Source organism: Protopterus annectens, chromosome 1.part0, assembly GCF_019279795.1.
Source record: "Protopterus annectens isolate FY-2018-M chromosome 1.part0, PAN1.0, whole genome shotgun sequence".
Lineage (NCBI taxonomy): Eukaryota > Metazoa > Chordata > Ceratodontiformes > Protopteridae > Protopterus > Protopterus annectens.
In genome coordinates, this window is record NC_056725.1 from 679,025,901 (window position 1) to 679,049,388 (window position 23,488).

At 38.9% G+C, this 23,488-nt stretch overlaps 1 protein-coding gene across 1 annotated transcript in view; it reads left to right on the plus strand.

The window, feature by feature from the left end:
* The window catches only part of LOC122794026 (ryanodine receptor 1-like), a 2,146,276-nt gene that overhangs the window by 1,393,278 nt on the left and 729,510 nt on the right, over positions 1-23,488 (plus strand).

Sequence of the window (23,488 nt, forward strand, 5' to 3'; positions counted from 1 at the left end):
AATGTGAGTTTAAAAAAAAAAAATCAACCTCTTATCCTGGGAATCAGGGATAAATGCATGCACATACTACTGACTTCTGTCCTCAGCGCTCGACAATATACCAAAAAAACAACCAGAAATATAATGTGAAATCAGGGACTATTCAATTGTCTGCAGCCTGGCTGGTCTTATTTATGTCCCGATTAACTGCCACCTTCAGTCACTCAAACCACCCCAAAAACAAAGCACATCAATTACATTTGTTTATTTATTTTACATTTGTTGACTGGAATAGTCTGACTGGATACATGTCCATTTTCAGCGGAGGCCCGGGGAGAAAATCTCCACAATAATAATATTAATAATAGTAGTAATAGTACAATAATATTCCAGGAGAGCAAAGGAGATAGATACAATATGTCAGATTATCCACCATAGTAGGAACACTTTTATACATATGCAAAATGTTAATAGTATGAGAAGAAATAGGATCAATACACAAATTTAGAGCACATTAGGGCAACAACAGTACAGAGAAATGTTAAACTCAGCAGGCAATAGCATTACATTAAGGAATAACATATCAGATGGGTGGAGTATCTGCTTGCTGATAGTCTACTAGCTAAGAAAATAATATAAATGTTAAATTGAGTTATTCAGGGTTTAGGCATGGACAGAGCCACTTAACCCTTAAGTATTTTGGAGGCCTTTTTTAAATAGGGGAAGAGATAGTTCTTGGGTAAGGTTAGCAGGAAGAAGGTTCCAAGTTTTACCCACTGAGTTAGCAAACAGGGAATCACCTGCTGTATTATTGGATTTTTAGGGCTTGGACTGATAGCTTGTTGGATGAACGAAGTGGCCTGATAGTGTTATGTGGGCTAATAATACTCTTAAGGCTTGGGGTTTTGTCCAGATGGTTAAGTATTTTGTGAGCTACTATGAGCTGATTAAGCTCAAGTATGGAAAGAAATTCCAGCCAGTCAAGTTCAGTTAGGTTTTTGCAGTGGTGTGTCCTGTATGCCATACCTGTGGAATCTAACTATATGGTAGTAACAGGAAGATAATTTGCCAAGGTTAGCTTTAGAGAGGTTTGAAAATATTGGTGAGGGCATATAGGAGAGTGAAGAGGAGATGGGTTGAGCAATAACACACTAGCATAAGGGGGTTAGAAAAGGTTTAACCTTATAGGGGATCCTATTTTTGTTGACGGACTTAATCAGTTATGGTCTATATGTCCGTCAAATTTGAGGTTAGTATCTATAATTACTCCAAGGAGCTTAGTTTGATTATCAGGAGATGATTGTACCATTTTTAGACTTAATAGTAAATAATGGAAGAGTGGATCTAGAGGTGGGAGAGAAAAGCAGCAGCTTGGTTTTGTTGGGAGTTCAAGAGAAGTTGTCAATCAGTTAGCCAGTTTAATGTACTGTTAAAAGTATTCTGGGTTAGGGATATCAGATAGCCTAAAATGCACCACAAAGTACACTAAGGAAAAGGAAGTCAGGGAAAGAGGCGAGGCTGAGATGATGTCAGATATGAGCATGATATTGGGAGTCATACAGGAGAAATAGCTGCTGAGGTTAGTCAGGGGTATTCACAACTGTGGACAGTACATATAGATATCAAGCTTCTGTCCTTTTCAAAAAATTACTGAAGAGAATAATGAATAAACACACACACACACACACAATTGGAGGTGAGTAGTTTGTGTAGTTGGAACAAATCAGCGTGGAATGTGGCATATTGGATACATTGTGCCTTTGGGATAGTAGTATGAAGGTCATTTATGAAGATAGAGAAGAAGGACCAAGAATAGAGCCCTGAGGGAATCCTAAGGCAAGAATGATGAGTTTTCAATGATACCAGTGAGGTATTGTATCAAGGCCTTAGCCAGATCCAGGTAGGCTGTATGGACTGCCTTTCCTCATCAATGGCTTTGGTGACTGTTTCAAAAAGTCAACCAAGTTTAAAAGGCATGATCTGCCTTTGACAAAGCCAAACTGGGGTGGATCCAAGGTCTGCAAATTCCCTATGTCTTTATTTATGAGGTCCATTATGATCCTCTCCATGGCTTTGCAGATAAGGCTTGTCAAGCTAATAGGCGGTAATTTCCAGGGTCGGTGGAAGCACCGCCTTTGTGAAGTGGGACCACAGTTGCAGTGCGCCACTCCTGGGTACATATCCAGAGGTAAGACTTTGATTAAATAGCTGTCCTAGTTGTGGGTTTAATTCCTCATTGAGTTCGGAGCACACAGCCGGGACACCGGTGGGTCCCATGGATGCTGTGTTTTTGCTTTGGAGAGAGCAGTTTTAACTTGGGCGCTGGAAATGTTTGGGGCTGCAATCGCTTTGGTATAGATATCTCTCCTTTGGGGAGGGGAGAAGTTTGCACTGAACCTGTCAGCCAGTATGTTGGCAATGTCTGTAGGATCAGTAATCTTCACATCATTTTTGACTAGTTCTGAGCATATCTGGGAGTTTCCTCCCAGGTTTCTAACATAGCTAAAGAATGCCTTATGATTGTCTTTTGAGTCTTTAGCTATTTTTCTCTCAAAATTTGCTTTGGATGATTTTATGAGAGCTCTTAGTTTTTTACTTATAGTGATCAAGGGTGTCTTACCTTTTAAGGATTTTGCTCTATCTTGTAGTAGCTTTCTCCTTTTGTTGTAGAGTTTGTTTATGGCTGGGGTCCACCAGAGTGGATGCTTGCCTTTGGTACAGAGAGTCTTTGTTTTGCTTGGGATTGCCTTATCCATGCAGTCCTGCAGGTGCTGGTAGAAGGCATTTGTGAGTGATTCAGCGGCTTGAGTACTGTTTTCCGGCTCGGGGCCTTAAAGGAGACCACACTAGTCTTTAGAAGTGTGAAGTCGGCTGAGAAGTTTTTACTGTGGTCTTTTTATTTCAGGTGGGGTGGGATGAGGACCTCCAGCGACATTAGTCTGTGATCTGATCTCACCAGTGAGGCGTATACTTCCGGTGTTGAACATTGTGCTCCCATGTTCGTGATGATGAGATCAAGTATGTTATCTCCTCTTGTGGGCCTGGTGACTAGTTGTTCCATGGCATTTGAGTTTATGAATTCCAGGAACTTTTGGGCTAGGGTGTTTGGGCTTGAGTAGTGTTCCCAGTCTATATTAGGGTAATTGAAGTCACCTAGTATGATGGTGTTTGGTGATACATTTATCCCCTCTAGTGTTTTCAGGAAGGCCATGTGAGGTTCCTGAGTTTGTGAGGGTGGCCTGTAACATGCTACAATTTGCAGAGCAGTCTTGCCTATGGTTAATTGCACCTGGATGGTCTCTGATGCATCGTGCGCTGTTACCAGTCTTGAGGTGTGGGTGTCCTTGATGAATATGGATACCCCCTCCTTTCTTGGTATTGTCCGGATTTTGGGGCCGGAACGCATGATATGAGGTAAAACCTGATAGTGCTGGGGTGCTCTCAGAGCCTTGAACCAGGTTTCTGTCACAGCACAGACATCGATGTTCTCCATATTGAGAAGGGCCTGGTGCGTGCATTTTGAGATTTAGACTTCTGGCATTGAGCAGCATTACCCTTAGTTTTTTCCTTTTTGTGTTCTAGGGTGGTAGGTTTAGAATTTGAGCCTTGCCTAAAAAGGCACTATGGGGGTGGCAAGAGCCTTTGCCAATATCCGAATCCCAGGGGTGACAGGTGCAAGCCGCCCCTTGGGCAGCTGGCTTGTCCAGCATGTCATCCCAGGCAGACAGACACTGGATCCCCTTTGAATGACACCAGTGGTTAAGCCAATTGTTAAAGCTGATCATCTTATCTCTGTATTGTGGCATCATTCTTGGTGAAGGTAGGATACTGCTCAAGGTCAGGGTCATACCTGCCTGGGCTACATAATCAGAGAGCTCCTCAATGTCTCTTTCATGTAGTCCAAGGAGGTGCGTCTCAGGTCGTTCACACCAGCATGGACAATGACTGAGTCATATTTGTACGTGGTGTTGAGAGAGGTGAGTGCTTGGGTTATGTGGCATATTCTAGGCTCGGACAGGCAGCTTACTGTGACCTTCTCCTTACTCAGTCTGGTGAGCGAACGTCAGTGTGTCTGACTATGGAGTCACCAATGACTCAGTGTGTCTGGCATTGTGTTTGGCCTTAAGGGCTGTGACTGTTTGACACTCTGACTGTGAGGTCTATGTGTTGCAGGTGCTGTGTTCTGAGGTGGTGGTTGTTTGGGTGTCTGCTTAGGTGGCCTCTGCTGTTTTGGTAGATTTTTGTTCAGAGCCTCCGAGTATGTCTTTGTGTGTTTATGTGTATGATTTGAGGTTGTGATGGTACTATGTGAGACTGGGTCTATAGTGTGTGTGGTAACCTTCTCCTCCTGACTGGTCTTGCCAGTCCTATGTTGAGAGAGCTCAGCCTCCAGTTTGGCAGTATAGTTGCATCTCTCGCATGTATTTGTGTTTTGTGGGAGGAGGAGAGGGTTGATACTGTGTACATGAGGCAATTGTAACATTGCCTCAAAATTCCCAGGTTCACCAGCTGAGCAGGAGAGGACACTAGCAACTGATCCGTCGACATGCTAGAAGGAATAGACAAAAACTTTTTCCGGGGGACGTGGGTGACAGAAATGGGGTTTGCCTTTTGGGGTACTATCTATGACAAGAGTGCCGTATCAAGGTAATAAGTACTGTAGGAGCAAGTGCTAGGTTTAACAGATAGAGAATAGTCTACTTGGAGTCAAGTAGAGATGATCTTTTTAGTTATAGGATACGCTGATTAGATCAGTAGTATAGTTCGAGGAAGGTAGTTTAAAGGGAAAATTTGAAGAGTGTAATTTAGGTAGCCCTAATAGTTTAAATCTGCTTAACCGGCGCCAGTTCTAGTGTGCAACAGTAGCAGCTCACAAAACTTCGGCTAAATCAGCAACGCGCTTAGCTTTTATATCAGGGGGCTGAAAGAAGCTAGGAACTGGCCCAAAACGACCAATAAACTACAAGTTGCTGGCTGAAACCTCACAAAACTGGACCAACAGGCAGCTCAATGCTTCCCACTCCCACTGGATAGCAAAGGAACTTCCTCCTTTCCAAATTAGGTAAAGAATCAGTAACAGGAACTGCAAACAAAGTCCAGGGATCAGCAAGCTCTGAAACTGGACTAATCTAGCTTAGCAAGGCGGGAAAACAAGAGATATTTTTTTTTTTTTTTCAAGAGACAAGCAGAACAGATACAGTAAACACTTATAAATGCTATAAATCGGCTATCACAGCCTACACAAACAATTTGCAACAGTTACAGATATTTAAAGTAACAAACTGAGAAACAAGTGCAATATCAGAATAAATGCAGAATAAAACAGTAGCAATGTATCAGCAAACAGGCGAAAATACAGTAGCAAGATAAATAGAAGTGGAAAGCCACAAAAAAATACTTATATCAGGTAAAGTCGCTTTTTCAGCTCTCTGAAGCTTGGATTACTCTGCTGGCCACCACGAGGATCTTGTGCTGAGTAGGTACAAGCCAAAAGACGCGCGTTTAGCGTTTTTTATATCAGGGGGCTGAAAGAAGCTAGGAACTGGCCCAAAACGACCAATAAACTACAAGTTGCTGGCTGAAACCTCACAAAACTGGACCAACAGGCAGCTCAATGCTTCCCACTCCCACTGGATAGCAAAGGAACTTCCTCCTTTCCAAATTAGGTAAAGAATCAGTAACAGGAACTGCAAACAAAGTCCAGGGATCAGCAAGCTCTGAAACTGGACTAATCTAGCTTAGCAAGGCGGGAAAACAAGAGATATTTTTTTTTTTTTTTTTTTTTTTTCAAGAGACAAGCAGAACAGATACAGTAAACACTTATAAATGCTATAAATCGGCTATCACAGCCTACACAAACAATTTGCAACAGTTACAGATATTTAAAGTAACAAACTGAGAAACAAGTGCAATATCAGAATAAATGCAGAATAAAACAGTAGCAATGTATCAGCAAACAGGCGAAAATACAGTAGCAAGATAAATAGAAGTGGAAAGCCACAAAAAAAATACTTATATCAGGTAAAGTCGCTTTTTCAGCTCTCTGAAGCTTGGATTACTCTGCTGGCCACCACGAGGATCTTGTGCTGAGTAGGTACCATCTTGTGCTGAGTAGGTACCATGGACAAAGATCCAAATCAGGGAGTAATTTTAAAAATCGAACTGTTTTTCATAAACATACATTTTAGAAGGATATGAAGTCAGCAAATCAAGTGCCTGTCAGACTCTGTAATTTTAATCATCAGAGAATTGCCAGAAAACTACAAATTTAATGAGGAACAAGCAAAAATATGATGCACATCAGAAGCATTGGGTGAAGTCAGGGACATTTGAGAGCTACATAATTTCAGCTCACGACTCACAAATTGTAGCTATAAGTATTCCAGTTTATTTCACATAAATCCACCCTAGTCCTGGAAAAGCCAAATAGTTAATGAAGAAAGCATTATACAAAAGATAAGTTACTTTCATCCATAAACCTCCCACACCCTCTCCACTCAGATGTTAAAGACACTTTACTGTATACGTTGCACACTTCATCAAAATGTGAGTTTAAAAAAAAAAAATCAACCTCTTATCCTGGGAATCAGGGATAAATGCATGCACATACTACTGACTTCTGTCCTCAGCGCTCGACAATATACCAAAAAAACAACCAGAAATATAATGTGAAATCAGGGACTATTCAATTGTCTGCAGCCTGGCTGGTCTTATTTATGTCCCGATTAACTGCCACCTTCAGTCACTCAAACCACCCCAAAAACAAAGCACATCAATTACATTTGTTTATTTATTTTACATTTGTTGACTGGAATAGTCTGACTGGATACATGTCCATTTTCAGCGGAGGCCCGGGGAGAAAATCTCCACAATAATAATATTAATAATAGTAGTAATAGTACAATAATATTCCAGGAGAGCAAAGGAGATAGATACAATATGTCAGATTATCCACCATAGTAGGAACACTTTTATACATATGCAAAATGTTAATAGTATGAGAGAAGAAATAGGATCAATACACAAATTTAGAGCACATTAGGGCAACAACAGTACAGAGAAATGTTAAACTCAGCAGGCAATAACGTACATTAAGGAATAACATATCAGATGGGTGGAGTATCTGCTTGCTGATAGTCTACTAGCTAAGAAAATAATATAAATGTTAAATTGAGTTATTCAGGGTTTAGGCATGGACAGAGCCACTTAACCCTTAAGTATTTTGGAGGCCTTTTTTAAATAGGGGAAGAGATAGTTCTTGGGTAAGGTTAGCAGGAAGAAGGTTCCAAGTTTTACCCACTGAGTTAGCAAACAGGGAATCACCTGCTGTATTATTGGATTTTTAGGGCTTGGACTGATAGCTTGTTGGATGAACGAAGTGGCCTGATAGTGTTATGTGGGCTAATAATACTCTTAAGGCTTGGGGTTTTGTCCAGATGGTTAAGTATTTTGTGAGCTACTATGAGCTGATTAAGCTCAAGTATGGAAAGAAATTCCAGCCAGTCAAGTTCAGTTAGGTTTTTGCAGTGGTGTGTCCTGTATGCCATACCTGTGGCGAATCTAACTATATGGTAGTAACAGGAAGATAATTTGCCAAGGTTAGCTTTAGAGAGGTTTGAAAATATTGGTGAGGCATATAGGAGAGTGAAGAGGAGATGGGTTCGGGCAATAACACACCTAGCATAAGGGGGTTAGAAAAGGTTTAACCTTATAGAGGGATCCTATTTTTTTGTTGACGGACTTAATCGTATGGTCTATATGTCCGTCAAATTTGAGGTTAGTATCTATAATTACTCCAAGGAGCTTAGTTTGATTATCAGGAGAGATGATTGTACCATTTTTAGACTTAATAGTAAATAATGGAAGAGTGGATCTAGAGGTGGGAGAGAAAAGCAGCAGCTTGGTTTTGTTGGGGTTCAAGAGAAGTTGTCAATCAGTTAGCCAGTTTAATGTACTGTTAAAAGTATTCTGGGTTAGGGATATCAGATAGCCTAAAAACCTGCAAAGTACACTAAGGAAAAGGAAGTCAGGGAAAGAGGCAGGCTGAGATGATGTCAGATATGAGCATGATATTGGGAGTCATACAGGAGAAATAGCTGCTGAGGTTAGTCAGGGGGTATTCACAACTGTGGACAGTACATATAGATATCAAGCTTCTGTCGCACTACAAAAAATTACTGAAGAGAATAATGAATAAACACACACACACACAATTGGAGGTGAGTAGTTTGTGTAGTTGGAGCAAATCAACGTGGAATCGTCGGCATATTGGATACATTGTGCCTTTGGGATAGTAGTATGAAGGTCATTTATGAAGATAGAGAAGAAGAGGAGACCAAGAATAGAGCCCTGAGGGAATCCTAAGGCGACTAGGAAATGTGATGACAGTTTGTCCTGCCATAAGACAGCCTGCTGTCTACCCCCCAGATAGGACTGAAACCATTGTACAGAGTGATGATCCAGGAAGACAGCTTTCAATGTACTAAGCAGAAGATGATGACTGACCATATCAAAGGCCTTAGAGAGGTCCAGAAAGAGAGCAGATGATAGCATGTTGCTATTTATTGCGATTAAGATTGATGACATTGGTGAACGATAAGAGGGCTGATGTGGTGCTATGGTGTGGTCTGAAACCATGCTGGGACTCTGTGAAAAGTTTATTGTGGTTGAGGTAGTCCATAAGTTGTATGTGGACACACTTTTCCAAAAGTTTTGCTAGAGGTGAGAGAATGGCTATGGGCCTATTGTTGGACAATTCTTTGGCACTACCTCCTTTATGTAGGGGTATTACATGTGAAATTTTCCAAATGGATGGAATGGTTTCCTCGGAAATGGTTGCCTCAGGGTCAAGGGCATATACTGCATGTGAGCAAACACCCAATTTAGATACACAATTGTATTTCAAATGGCTAACAGCTTTATTGTGATGGGCCCAGGACAGCCTCTCAGATTGTCCCTATTATAATCCACCACCAACTACGTACAGCATAAACAAAACCTTAAATTGTGGCTCTGATAATTCCAACTTGTATATAGATAGACCTATATAGTGTAGTGATAGACCTGAAACATGATTAGTATGGGCTATTTATTTCTAAGGATCAGTCACCCTTAAAACTGCATATATTACATGTTTTACTGTAGCTGCATTTACAGTTTACCTACAGTCTGATTCATGAGTGCCATCACCATATAGAACAACAAATTGCACAAATTGTACTGTACTGCAAAACATTGCAGTTTAGTAAATCAGCTAATGAAAACATCACTAGTGAATGGATACACTTCGGTTTCTCAGGCATAAAGCAGCATGAAAAATGCATTACATTAAAGCAAATGTACTTATTAATATGCTGCTTTAAAAGTGGATAATACTTTCTCTATAACAAATCAGTGGAAATTAGAATGTTTGGACTCCAGATAAGAGATGTAACTAGTATTCAGTTTGTTGTTCTAGGTGCAAAATGGCCTAAGGCAAAATATTTTAAATGGACTTTCTGTGGGGACAAAGCTCATACCTGCTATGCTGAATCTGCATTCTTGTAACCCCGTACTCATTTATTTATTTATTTATTTATGTATTTAACATTTGTTTACCGGGAAAGTCCGACTTGGAACAAGCCAATTTTCAGTAGAAGCTCGGGGAGAAACACTCTGTACCTCAGTGAAAAAGGAAGATTAATTTTCTTTTTTCTTGTGGCCGCTTCTTTTTGACTGATACAATGCCAAGTAGTGTCAGTAGCAGTGAGGGATAAATCACTAACTAGATCCTATGCAAATGAAGTTCCATTAATGACTACGATGCTTCATCAAAATGCCGGTGGGGAGGATTGGCAAGCCCATCAAAGTGTGTGTGTGGGGAGGGGGGATGGGCTATGTGCTGCATATGTCCCCCTAAGTTAGGGAATGGGATGGTAACCATTTAAAATACTGGGACTCAATGCCAAGTCCCACAATATGGAGACTAAATAACCAAAAATCCAGACATGTCTGACATTGCCCTTTATAAAAATATTCCATTTTCTTCTGGTATATATAATTTCAGGGGTATGGTAGGTTTGCTCCCTGCAAAAAGCAAGTTTAAATGAGAAGAGCAATATTTGATAGTCACTATTTTTATGGATTTTTGTCATTTGTTTGCCAGCATTTTGGTATTTGGCATTGCGAGCCCTGATATTTCAATAGGGAAGACAGTTGGGATGCAAATATTTGGTTTTGGAGCAGACATCAGTTTGGAGAAGGCATTTGGCTTCTTTAGGAGGAACCTGGACAACTGAATGGGAAATAGAAAATACACTCCTGGGATCCCATTTGTGTCCCTGTTGGACAGGGGAAACAGGTGCTGACTTTGAGGGAACATGGGCAACATTCTTGGTTATGCTTATCTGGGCCAATAGCCTAGTATCATCCTATGAAACTATGGGCCTATGGGTGGCAGCCTTCACATTTGGTGTGTGGATGCATGCACATGTACGGGAAACGCATCTGTGAGCTTTTTTTGGATGTGTCGCTTTGTCATCCATCTGCCCAGGGAATGTTCAAAAAGGATTCAATTGCTCTTGTTGCTTAATGCCATTGAGAGCACAAAGCACCCTCCTGTCTGGTGGAGTGATGCCTTTCAAGACAGTTGTACTCCTGTTTTTGGGAGAAAGTCCCCAAGAAACAAATGGATGCTGCCTTACTGGGGAAGATTTGATGATCATTAGGTATGGGGGTAAAAATTATCTAGGAAAAAGAAAGAAAAACTTTTTTATATTGCCAAGTAAGCTCTTTCCCTCATCTTTTTGTTATCTCTTGTCATCATTTTTACTATTATGATTGAGGCCACTTAATTAAAACAAAGTACTGAAATGAGTCAAAAGTGCTAAAAATAAAAGGAGTACTGTGGGATAACCAATACTTACTTTCTGGAAGAAATATGGAAGACAGCTGTTGAGTTGCAAGCATCTCATCATTGGAATATTAGGTCAATTTAAAACTAAATGTACCATGAATCTGACATATAGTACTCGATGACAATGTGGCAGCTGGAGTGAGGGGATGCACTCCAGAAAATATTTTACCCAAAGACTGGTGTCATCTCTCAGTGAGTATTCATATGCTTGGATAGTGCTGTACAGAATGACTCTTCTGTTGTCCATTGTCAGTGTCTGCCAAAGAGGCAGGTCATAGATGTAAGCTGCTGATGAACTGTTTCCTGGAACAAATGTATCATTCCTTCAGCTCCCATTTTTCATTTTCTTAGCTTGTGATTCCCAATCATTTACTTAACCAAACTAGCTTTGGTCCAATAGCACAGAGGCAAAACCATCTGCAAAACTGTTGATAAATTGTTCATCTGTAGCCGAGGTACAAGATGATCAGTGCAGTGATTAATGATACCTCACAGTGCCAAGGCCTATGGGGCATTCCTGTTTTCCATTCACTTTCTGTGTCAAGTTCTCATAGTCTTCTTGTCTCTACATGCATTTTGTACAGGTTCTCTCATTCCTCCCAGTCCCAGTTACATATCAGTTACATGCTAACTGATTAGCTACTCTAAATTTTCAAAGTGTATAACATATGCTGCTGTAGCTTCTATCATCATTCTCAAGAATTAGTCCACTTACCTGGAAAACAAATTATTAAAATAAATAGTGCTGAGGATGGGATACATAGGGAGTGTTTTTTGAAACTGGTTACTACCTGAAGTTACTCTAGTTATCCAGAAGTTAACATTACTTATTATTATAATAAAAGAAGTTAATTCATCACTGTTTTTGGTATATTGTAGTCTAAAGACATCTCACACATCCACTTAAACAGCATCTATTAATTGGGAATTCCAAAAATTCCTCCCCTCAGATGATGCTGTAAATGAATGCAATGCAACTTTCCTGAATATCCTAAATAGCCTTGCACCTCCTAGAAGGAATTGACTAAAAACAAATAATCCAATTTGGCTATCCAAAAAGAGTGAAAAGCTATCTTGAAAACTTCAGAATGCTTCACAGTCATACTAAAAAGAAAATAAATACAAAAAAACTATACTGTACTCACTTTCAGAATAACAGTAAATATAACCCTAAAAAATTCTGGACAGCTATTAAAGAAATCTTGCACCCTGGCCAAAAATTCAACCCTAGCTCATCTGCCAATAACTCACCACTCAAAACCGCAATACAATTCTACTCTTGTTTTGTAGATAGTATAGCATCTCTAACCAGGAATTCCCCAATATCTAATCTTAACCCTACCCAACAGCCACATATCACCACATCAACTTTCACCGTCAAACCTGTGCCTGTATCCTATACAAAATTACTCTTAAACACAAACCATGCTATACTTCAGCTGATGACCTTCCAAGTGAGTAGCTTAAAATAGCAGCCAAAAGTATTGCCTATCCTGTCTCAAGCCTTATAAATAGGCTAATCCAGGAATCCCACATTCCTTCTGTCTGGAAAAAGTTACAGATTATCTCTTTGCACAAAGGGGGAAATTCAACAGACATTACTAACTTTAGACCTATAGCATTATAATCCCTGCTCTCCAAAATACATAAAAATATATTCAAAAACAATTGCTTAACTGTCTCCTGCAGAAAAAACTTGTATCCTCCACACAACATGGCTTCAATCTTTCTCATATAAATACTGTCAATAAAGCTAGAGATAATGGCAAAGTAGTCTTCCCTTTATTTCTAGAGTTTGACAAAACTTCTACTTCAAATTCCCTCACTAGGTCTCTCTCAGCCCTCCCTTCTATGGTTCAAAAGATGCCTATCCCAATAGGTACTTGGTACCCTCCTCTTTAGCATTCCAACCAACACCCTCCACACATCCACACAACAGGCCTTTTTAACACAACATGCAGATGACTTCAAACACTTGCAGATCTGACAACATGGCAGACCTCCAAAGAATTACTCAGGAAGCTTTAACAGACACTAAAACATGACTTTGTAACTCACAACTCATGCTCAACTCCTCTCTCTTCATAATACAACCGTTGAAGTTACTTCTCTTAGCAAATTATTAGGGCTGATAGTGGATGTTAAACTTACATTCAACCTGCATATACAAAATTGCATAAGAAAAACTTGTCAAAAACTAGGGATGCTTTACAGAGCCAAAAACTTTCTCACCGACACAACCAAAACTACACTTGCCACTAATTATCTCCTCCTCACTCTTATTTATGATGCTCCCATCCTTACTATCCTCCAGGCTTCACAAAAATGACATTTTGAACAATGCTATAACAAAGTTGCTGAATTTGCAGAAAATACCCCTTTCAGAACCCACCACTGTACAGCACTTTGTTTGTTTGTGTCTTTCGGCTTTTCCCGGTTAGGGGTCGCCACAGCGGAATTCCGGTCCGCTAATGATTGGCAGTAGATTTTTACGTACTGGCTTGCCGGGCCTAATGCACAACCTTCAACGAAGGAATGCCCATTTACGCATGTCGCTAAACAGAAGACGCTCGAACTGAGAATTGAACGGGGAGCGTCTAACTGTGAGGCGACAACGCTACCGCAGCACCACCACCGCAGTCCCACCACTGTACAGCACTAAAAGCCTAAATTAGTTAGAACTACCTCTTCGGTTAACAGAAGCACACTTTCCACCTATAAAATTATCCAGCATCCATCTGCTTGTCCAGCACTACATAACATTCTACACAACTATGTTCCCATTCGGTCATTATGATCCAGTGACCAAAACCTCCTCTTTGTCCACAAGCCTATTAAATCATCTGCACTGGCCTGCACTCAAACTGTGTTGCTAAGGTCTAGAACTCCTTACCTGTATCCATCAGATCAATACCCTCCCACTCATCCTTCAAAACCATTGTGAAAGACTTCCTAGCCAAAAGCTGGCTCTTTCCTTGCTTAACACCAGGATAAACTATATCCTTAAATGTGAACAAATATCTGTTCATACCTTACATAGTCAGTGGGTCTTCGTGAAATCTATTAATCAGCAAATGTGCAAGATTCAGGCCAGTGCAGTTAAAACCGTAAAGAAGCAAACTGAATAGATTAAGCAAAGTTTAATTAGAACAGAGGACAAAGCAAGAAAGCAACAGTTAAGACTTTATGGAGTTTTAGAAGGTGAAGAAGGGAATGATCTCATGGAAATATGTGAAAAACAAGATTGTGGGGTAGACAGGATTAAAATTTATTTGCTTGGGGCTCATTGATAAAACACTTGTCTCTGCCAGACTCAGAATTCAAGGCTAGGAAACCTAGACCAAGATGGATGAACTTTCTGACATGTATTAAAATAGAGTACATAGTGTAAAACTGTGTTAAGTGAGCATAACATTTATTAACAGGTGGGAGACTTGTACTTGTAAAATAAAATCATCCCAGTGTGACATCAAAAAATCACTTATTTGTGGATGCAGTAACAGAGTGCAAATAAAGAAAACTTACATTTAAAGTGCCATCCCCTGTTACTTTTAAGTTGTTCTGGAATGGGAAAGTGCTGGTCTTTGGTAATCTGGTTGGCAGTCTGAAACAGTTGGAAAGACAAAAGAACTATGTTTTAAACTAGCACATTTGCAAGTGGATCAGGAAAAAGAGACAGTTAAACTTATAAATGTTGATGTTTCTAAGAAAATACAGAATGAATGCATTGGAAAATCTGATTTGAGTGAGAAGAGATGTTTGTTTACAAGTGCAGTTCCTGTGACAAGATGGCTAAAGAGACTGGAAAATTCTAAACAAAATATGTATTAGGTAGTAACATGGGTATGTTTGTTAAGATATGAGTCCTTGAAAGGTTTAGCCAGTGAGCTGATGTGAATGGCTAGGTTAAGCTGCAAGATGGGTATGTACCTTTTTATATGCATCATTGGTGAGTTGTGCAACTTAAAATGCATTTTCCAAGTTTGCAAATAAGTTACTAAATTTTTGTGTGTTAGTAGAAATAAAACACCTTGCAAAAACATTAATTTTTGCAAGCACTATATAATATTCTCCTAACCTTAGTCTTAAACAAAGACAGTAGAATACTAAAGCATATGATGAGAGTTAACCTTATGGAAATACACATTTTAAGTTTAGGGTGTAGCAGTTTATAGATCACCTTAGTAAAAATAATTTGAAATAATAATAATATATTATGAAGAAGTTTCCTGAGCATGCATTATTTGTTTTTTCTTGGTAGTATTTTTTAAAGTAAAAAAAATGTAATATACCAGTGCTTCATTCAGTGGGTTACAGAGTAGAGTTAATTATTTGTTTTTCTGGATTATTCACTGTGCGGAGTCTGCATGTCCTCCCTGTGGTTGGGTGGGCTTCTTCCGGGTGCTCCGGTTTCCTCCCACATCCCGGGGACATGCTGTGGGTGGATTGGACACTCTGAATTGGCCCTAGGCTTGAGTGCGTGCGTGTGTGTGCCTTCTGTGAAAGGTTGGGCACCAGGCTGGCAACTTGACACCGTAAAACTCCACTGCCAATCATGAGCGGACAAGTGATCCTCTGTGGCGACCCCTAACCGGGAAAAGCCGAAAGAAGAAGAAGAAGATTAGCTCTAGTAAATTTGTTTACAGTTGATACTAATAAGATGCTTAAGATTTTGCATTAAAAATATTCAAAAATGTTTATTAAACTGTTATGTTATATGTGAAATCTGAAATGAGTAATAGATAAGATTATATATGCACAATGTCAATGTATCATAATGAGTTTTCTGCTCCTTTATTAAATAATAAGTAAAAGATTGATGAAGGGCAATATGCAAAGCCCAACGAACAACAGTATGGAAGTCTAACATATGTAGCAAACGGAAGGAGTGTTAGTCATTCCTAGGGAAATGGTTGGATAGTCTGCCACCAGTATAAACTACTGGTGGCCAGAATCAGCTTCAGCCAGTAGTCAGAGAGCCTGTGAGGTCAACAAAAACTAGGATGAAGACCTGAAACTTGACTGGAGTGAAAGTACAGGAGTTCAAGGAAGTGCTCATGGTTCTGTCACTTCAGGAAGAAGAAGAAATAAGGTGAGCCAAAGAGTGATAGCAATGTCTCAAAGCAGCACATACGAAGAGCCTAGAACACAATTTATCAAAACATAGAAGAATTGTAAGAAGAAGTAGGCGAGAGAGAAAAGGAGGAGCAGGCTAGGAGACCATATTGGTTGACTGACAGAGTGTGAGAGAGCAGTTGCACTGGCAAAGAATAAGACATCTGAAAAACTCTACCAGGTAATAGAAAGCGACTCAGCAAATGGGGCAAAGAAGCTCTATCAGCTTGTAAGACAAGGACAGAAAGATAAAGAAGATAGTTGGGAGATACCATTCATAAAGGATGTTATCATCAATCTGCCCACCAACTGAGAGGTCATCAAGAACAGATGGAAAGAGTACTTCAGGCAGCTTTATGAATGAAGAAAAGCCCACAGAAGCTGTACCACCATATGCGCAGCTTGTTGTGAAAGAGGAAGGAGATTTGAACCCAGCCTAAAAACCTGCAAAGTACACTAAGGAAAAGGAAGGCAGGGAAAGAGGCAGGCTGAGATGATGTCAGATATGAGCAAGATATTGGGAGTCATACAGGAGAAATAGCTGCTGAGGTTAGTCAGGGGGTATTCACAACTGTGGACAGTACATATAGATATCAAGCTTCTGTCGCACTACAAGAAATTACTGGAGAGAATAATTAATAAACACACACACACACACACAATTGGAGGTGAGTAGTTTGTGTAAGCTTCTAAATGGACATTCCTAGGCTTGGAGAAAGCATACAGTAAGATCCCTATGTTTGAAAGTCCTGGAAGTACTGATAGACAAACATCCAATGTTTGACCAATGTTCAGACTCACAGAAGGGTTTCCTAAGGAGTAGGTATGCATCAGGGCTCAGATCTGAGCCCATTCATCCTTGTACTGGTGATAGACTACTTCAAAAATAGGTCAAAGGCAGACACTGAACAGGAATGCCAGCAAGTGATAAAGGAATGAAACGAAAAACTGAATGCACATGGGATGAAACGGAGTACAGACAAGACAGTTGTCATAGTAGCAAATGAGAGCAATCAGAACAAACTACGAAGTAAAGTAGAAGGGAAAATAAAGGAACAGGGAAAGAGCTTCATGTATCTGGGAGTCATGGCTGAGGAGAAGGGAAGTCTGAATTAGGTGGTCAAAACTAGAATTAGAGTTACTTTGGCCAGCCAGCAAAATGTGTTAGAGGTAATGTGTCATAGGAAAATGACAAAGAAGCAGAAAACAAAGATACACAAAACAGTGGTGCTACCATTGCTGCTGCATGGCACAAAAACCTGAGAAGTGAAGACAGAGCAGCTAAGGAAGCCTGGAGTGAAGGATATGAAGTAGGATGCACGCTGAGGGACAGAGGAAGAAATGAGATCTCTACATCAGTATACAAGCCAAATTAACTCCAGTTGTAGAGAAGGTTGCAAAGATCAGATTTCAGTGGTTCAGTTATACATGCATTAAAGCAGAATGCAATGTGGAAAAGCAGATCTGGGAAGGGCAGGAAGAAGGCAAGAGGAGATTCCAGTAAAGAGATGACCGGATTGTGCAAGAAAAGACACGTGACACTTGTGCAAGACTGTCAGAGGAGGTAAGAGTGTGCCTGAGAATCTATAAATCAACAGAGATGCTGAAAACTGGCCCCTTAAATTTATCTAAAATGGTAAAAAGTGGTGATAGTGTGATGACAAAGTATGAGTCACAAGAAGAATAAGACAAATTATTAACCATTAGAAAATTATAATTTGGAAAGATAATGCCATATAAAGTTTTTTTTTCCTGTGTAAGGTCTTTGGCAGGATCGAGAGCAGGCAAAACAGTCATGTTTTTAGTACATGAAGCAGCAGAGAATGCTTTATGTTATGAAGTATGAATGCTCCGTTTTGTATAAGGAATTTAATGTTATTAGCATTCCAGCACAAGTAAAAGAGCTATAAAGAAAATTATTTCAAGTCTAATAAAGTATATAGGATGAAAGCTGAAAGTAGAGCTAGAGGTATAGGTTAAGGGAGGGTATTTTTTTCTATGATTATTAGCTAAGTGCTAGCGAGAAAGGTCAGGATAAAAATTAAAAGAAGAACTGGGTCTGAATATTGAATGAGTATCTCATTGTTTCTGTGATCTGCATTCATTTTTTTACCAGTTGTTGATATTAAAGGTATGAGAATGGCATTGCCTTGCCCTCAAAGTATATGGAGGACATTATAGGGAAATAAAGCTGATATGTACTGTGAAATGAATCTATCAGTTCAGTCCTGTGCAGTATTGTCACCCTCTTCAAAACAGTAGAACAATGTATTCATAAGTAGTCATCAGATCATGTAAACAATAACCGCTTACTTTCCTCTTCACAACATGATTTCAGAACAGCGTACCGAGATCATTCTATTAATTTTCCTTGACATAATCAGTCAAAATAGAAACCAAGGTCAGCTAGTTGCATCCCGTTTCCTGAACTTTTCAAAAGCCTTCAGCATTCTACCATCCTCCTTTGCTGATCTGGCTAGCACATATCACTGTTAAGTACTTTTTCAGTCTGTAGTTTCAAATTTACATTGCTTAAAGATCACAGAGTTTCATATGGCAAAAATCCCACTCTACCTTTTTTCTTGTACCTGTGGGGCTACTCCAAGGGTCAATACTGTGTCAGATACCTTTGAACATTTCCATAAATGACATGCATAACTCATTTAAACTTTGTACATTCATGCAATGTGAAGCTGATTCTACACTAATTTGATCTGCCGACTTAGCTCTAAGCTCTACATGAACAAAACTTTACACTAATTGAAACATATCTCACATAATCACAACTACTGATCAGTGCCAATAAATAGTTTCCCCTTTCCACCAACCGCTGATCAATACTTATTGCATACATTTCATATCACATTGATACAAACTTGTATGTATTTTTTTTCTTTTTGGCAGGTGCGTTCTATTTTGTTTTAATTTTTAATTTCATTTTTGTTATTAACTCTAATAAGTTTAGAGTACTGTGCATTTTTAAGTCTAGTGGGTTGCTGAGGATGCATATGCTGAAGCAGGGATATGATAAGGACTAGTGAGAATTTAAAACAAATGAAGTCTGAGTGTGTACAAAAATCTTGCATGTATTCACAGGATGTGTATTACTTGGGTTTGTCTTCAGAGTAGAGTTCCTAATTTATATAAAGAAAAAACATACAAGACTGGACAATAGGTTGTTTGATACAGTACTGATAAAGACAGTAAATAGATGGAAAAAGATAGATGGAAGGAATGACTGAGGGAATTATTGATTGATTCAACTTGATGCTGTCACAGTACAATGTGTTGTACGAGAGAGAGAGAGAGAGAGAGTGAGAGAAAGATAGGAAGGTGGTTTAATACAAGTAAGAATGAGCAATATGATTTCTGTCATTACTGAATATTACTACAGTGCTTCACAACTGTATCCTGAGAAACATACAAATATGGCATTATAGTAAAAGTAGTATAACTGCAGGGATAATACAAATGTTGTCATAATCATGATTATGGAATAAGTGTAATGCAAAATGATGTAATATTTACATTGACATATAAGTAATGTAATTCTGTTTACTTAAAAATAAAAATAATAAAGATGCTATTAAAAAGTGCTAAGAAGCCCATCTTCTCAGGATAAAGAGGGATGAGTGTCTTAGTAGCAATAGGCCAGCCCCAGTTGAAGGTCAGAAGGGTTAGCCAAAAGTGAGCTGTCAACATAACATTTAACTCCATTAACCATTTGTGAGCAAATACGTTGGTGCACATTTGTGTGCATCCAGCTTGCAAAAGTGGTCATCATATATTTGGGGAGGGGGACCAAAGAGCTAGGATATTATTTCATAAAAACCCACCTTCAGTGAAAGATAGTCCATGCTTTCCAGTTCATGGCTATCTAAGAAAACGGTAGAGAATAAACAGTGTAAGATCCAGTTACGATCGCAGATACTTAAACTCTTGAGCTTTGTCGATAGTACCTGTCTTGGGTAATTAAGTTTTATTACATGTGATACTCAGGCTCTTACAGGTTAGATAGTACAGAATTAGTTTTATTAAATCGGACATATAGGCCTTCTTTGTGCGTATCACAGTTTTTTTTTTTTTCAGAGTAAATGGAAAGAAAAGTTCTTTGTGCTGAATAAAAGATGGATATGTACTTATTTATGGTATATACACACACACACATATATATATATATATATATATATATATATATATATATATATATATATATATTTTAAAAGGGATGGAATATGTGAAATGGCAGAAGAGAAGATTGGATTCATGTTATATGAGAGGAACAATATCACATCCACTAGTAGCAAAAAGATAAACAAAAAACAGCTCTACATACGTAACATCAATGTTAAACACTGACGTTTCAAAATGCAGCTTAGAATGGGACAAGCTCTACATGTAAAATATCCCAGCTCTGGGGTTGTTTAATTTCCGCAGTCCGAAAATGTTCCCTTACTCCTGACAGTCAGCAACACAATTTTCTTTGTTAGAGAATATTTAAGTTTTTGCCACTATAGAGTACATGAATAATTAGTAATGGGTTTTCAGAATAAATACACACTTCCAAAAGTTATTGCTTCCAAAATTTCCTAGAGTGAACAAGTATGAAAACAGTGATACTGTGAAACTGTAATAAAAAGGTTCTCTGCTCCCCACTACAATGTAGTCTGTAACTTTGCTAATTTTAATATCAGTTCCTTCCTAACTGCAGTTCAGCAAATTATCCAACATTCCTTGAAACATTTGCTGTAGACAAATCAGCAGAAAACTTCAATTCCATCTTCTAAATTTGTCGTCACCAGTTAGAACAAAATATATCAGTACTAATCCATCACCTTGGTTTTACCTAGATAGCAGCAACTAATGAAGAAAAGAGCTTGAGCCTGGCAGTAGTGGCATTGGGACCAAACCCTCATACCTAGCAAATCTTTAAAATTTTACATAAGTAAGTCAAAACTCTGCATAACAAGGATAATTCCAGCTTCACTTACAAGATAGCCAAAAGATGAGCTTAAAGATCTTGTGGGCTACAGTTAATCATCTTCTAAACTCCAACAAATCACCCAACCCAATACCTCACAACTCGGACTATAATATAATCTGTTCTTTCAACTTCCACGTCATCAATGCAGCTGCATCCCTCCTTAAAAAAAAAAAAAAAAAAAAAAAACAGCTCAGATAATTTCCAATACTCAGCTGCCCTCCAGTCCTATTGATTTTACAGCATTTACCTTAAAAAAATGTCTCCGCCAGAGTTAGTAGAAGACTACTCCTCGATCTTAAACTAACTATTCTAACAGATGATAATCTTCCAGCTGAGTACATTAAATGAACTGCTGATGACCTAGCATTCCCCATCTCTGTACTCACCAATATGTTCATAATTAAATCCTGTATTCCTAAAATGTGGAAACAGACTTAAATTCTGCCTCTCCATAAAGGCAGTAAATTGGATGATCTCAGAAATTTCACACCAATTACCATACTATTTCCACTATCAAAAATATTAGAAAGATGTGTCCATTTACAACTATTGCAGTCCTGTATCAACAACCTACTGTCCAGCTCTACGGATGGATTTTGTCCAAATCACAAGGCAACAACTGTCTTGCTGTCATTCCTTAATGCCATTAAACTACAACAAAATAGCAATTAATTTATTTCAGCAGCCTTTCTTCATCTATTAAAGATTTTCAGTACAGCTGACACAGTCTGTCATCCTGAACTACTCCATACGTTTACTGAACTCAGACTTTTATAGCAACACGCTTTCACACTTGCCTAGGTGACAGAATACAATGTGACAAATGCAAACTGTGTACTGTTCTTTCCTCCCAGTTAATATGCGTCTCTCAGGACTCTATACAATCTTCTTACTACCACAGGCCATTCCATACTTAATCCGTATGTGGATGACTCAATCCTCATTTGCTCTTCCCCATGCACTAATGAAATGCAAGAATCCTAGTCCTCAACTGTACTCTGATTACAGCACTGTAACCTAATACGTAGTGCTAAGAAGATATAAAATCAAGCTTTCTCTGTCTAAATCCACTCCTGCCACACAAAATCAGTTTTCCTGTATGTCTTCTGATAATATAAGCCAGGCTATTGATCTTAACACCAAACTACTCAGAATCCCCCCGGGCAATAACTTAAAGTATGACCTCCACATGCAAAATGCATTAGGTGCTCTCTAAAGAACTAGAACCTATCTCTCAGATGATGCCCGTAATGCTATAGCTACTGCCTACTTCTTAACCAAGCTACTTTATGCAGCTCCTGTTTTCGCTAACCTTCATACTGCTCAATAACACTGGTCAGAAAAATGCTACAATAAAACAGAAAACCTATAGTCAAATCTTTGCCTTGGAATTCACCACTGCACTGTTACAAAATTAATTGGTTGAAATTTCCACTATCTTCAATATGCCCAACTGAAAGTTGCCAATGCCATTCTGCATTAACCAAGCAAATGTCCATCCATCAGCTAACTATTCAAATGGTACTCTCCCACAAGAGAATACTATTCTAAAGATAAATTCATGACATATCATGACAGGGCATTTAACACACATGGTGAAGCTATGTGGCTCAACTTGGGAACCAGATCCCTTCAGCCTTAGAAAACTTCAGAATCAGCTTAGTCTGAATAAAAACCTTCAAATACATCTCCTTAACCCCAGTCTCTCTCTGCTCCTTTTCTCCCAATTAATGTGTTCTTCCTTTCTTTTTCTCGGTCCTCAGAGCTCTCCTTTTATTTGAAACTCTAGATCGTTTCTGGATGAAACCCTATTTCTCCCTTCAAATGAAACTTTATCTAACTCTCTAGATGCTGCAACACATTTCCCCTTATACACCTCATATGCTTACCTTGCTTGTGCTTATTGTACATCACCTAATCAGCTGTTTTCCACTGTCTCTGTCTATATATGTCCATCCGTCCACAACTCATTTTCCCATTTTGGCACATGGGGTCGGGGTTTCACTTCAATAGCGACAAACGTCTAGAGCCAAGGTTTACACCACCATGTGACTAGCTCTGCCACGGTAGTTCATCCACACCACACACTTGTACACATGCACTCACATCTATGGCTAAGTGTATGTATCATTTTACAATTTCATGACTGTGGAAGTATATTTTTGTGTTGCAGCAACTGTTCAGTCAGTTTCTGTACTACTCTTTAATAGTTTCATTTTTTTATGCTTCATGCCATATTGCAATATTCGTAATTCCCATGTTATACTACCTAAAACTGCTTAATGTACAATGCATTTATTAAGATAGGTTTATCATCTTTACTGAAATTTTCTCTTCAGGGCTTATGCTGAAAAGAGGTCTTGCATGGCCCAGTCGGACTTACCTGATAATCAAATAATAAATTATCTGTACATATTCCTGGCATTTGATATATATATATATATATATATATATATATATATATATATATATGTCATTCACTGCTCTCTTTATATACACTGCTACAGTTGACATTG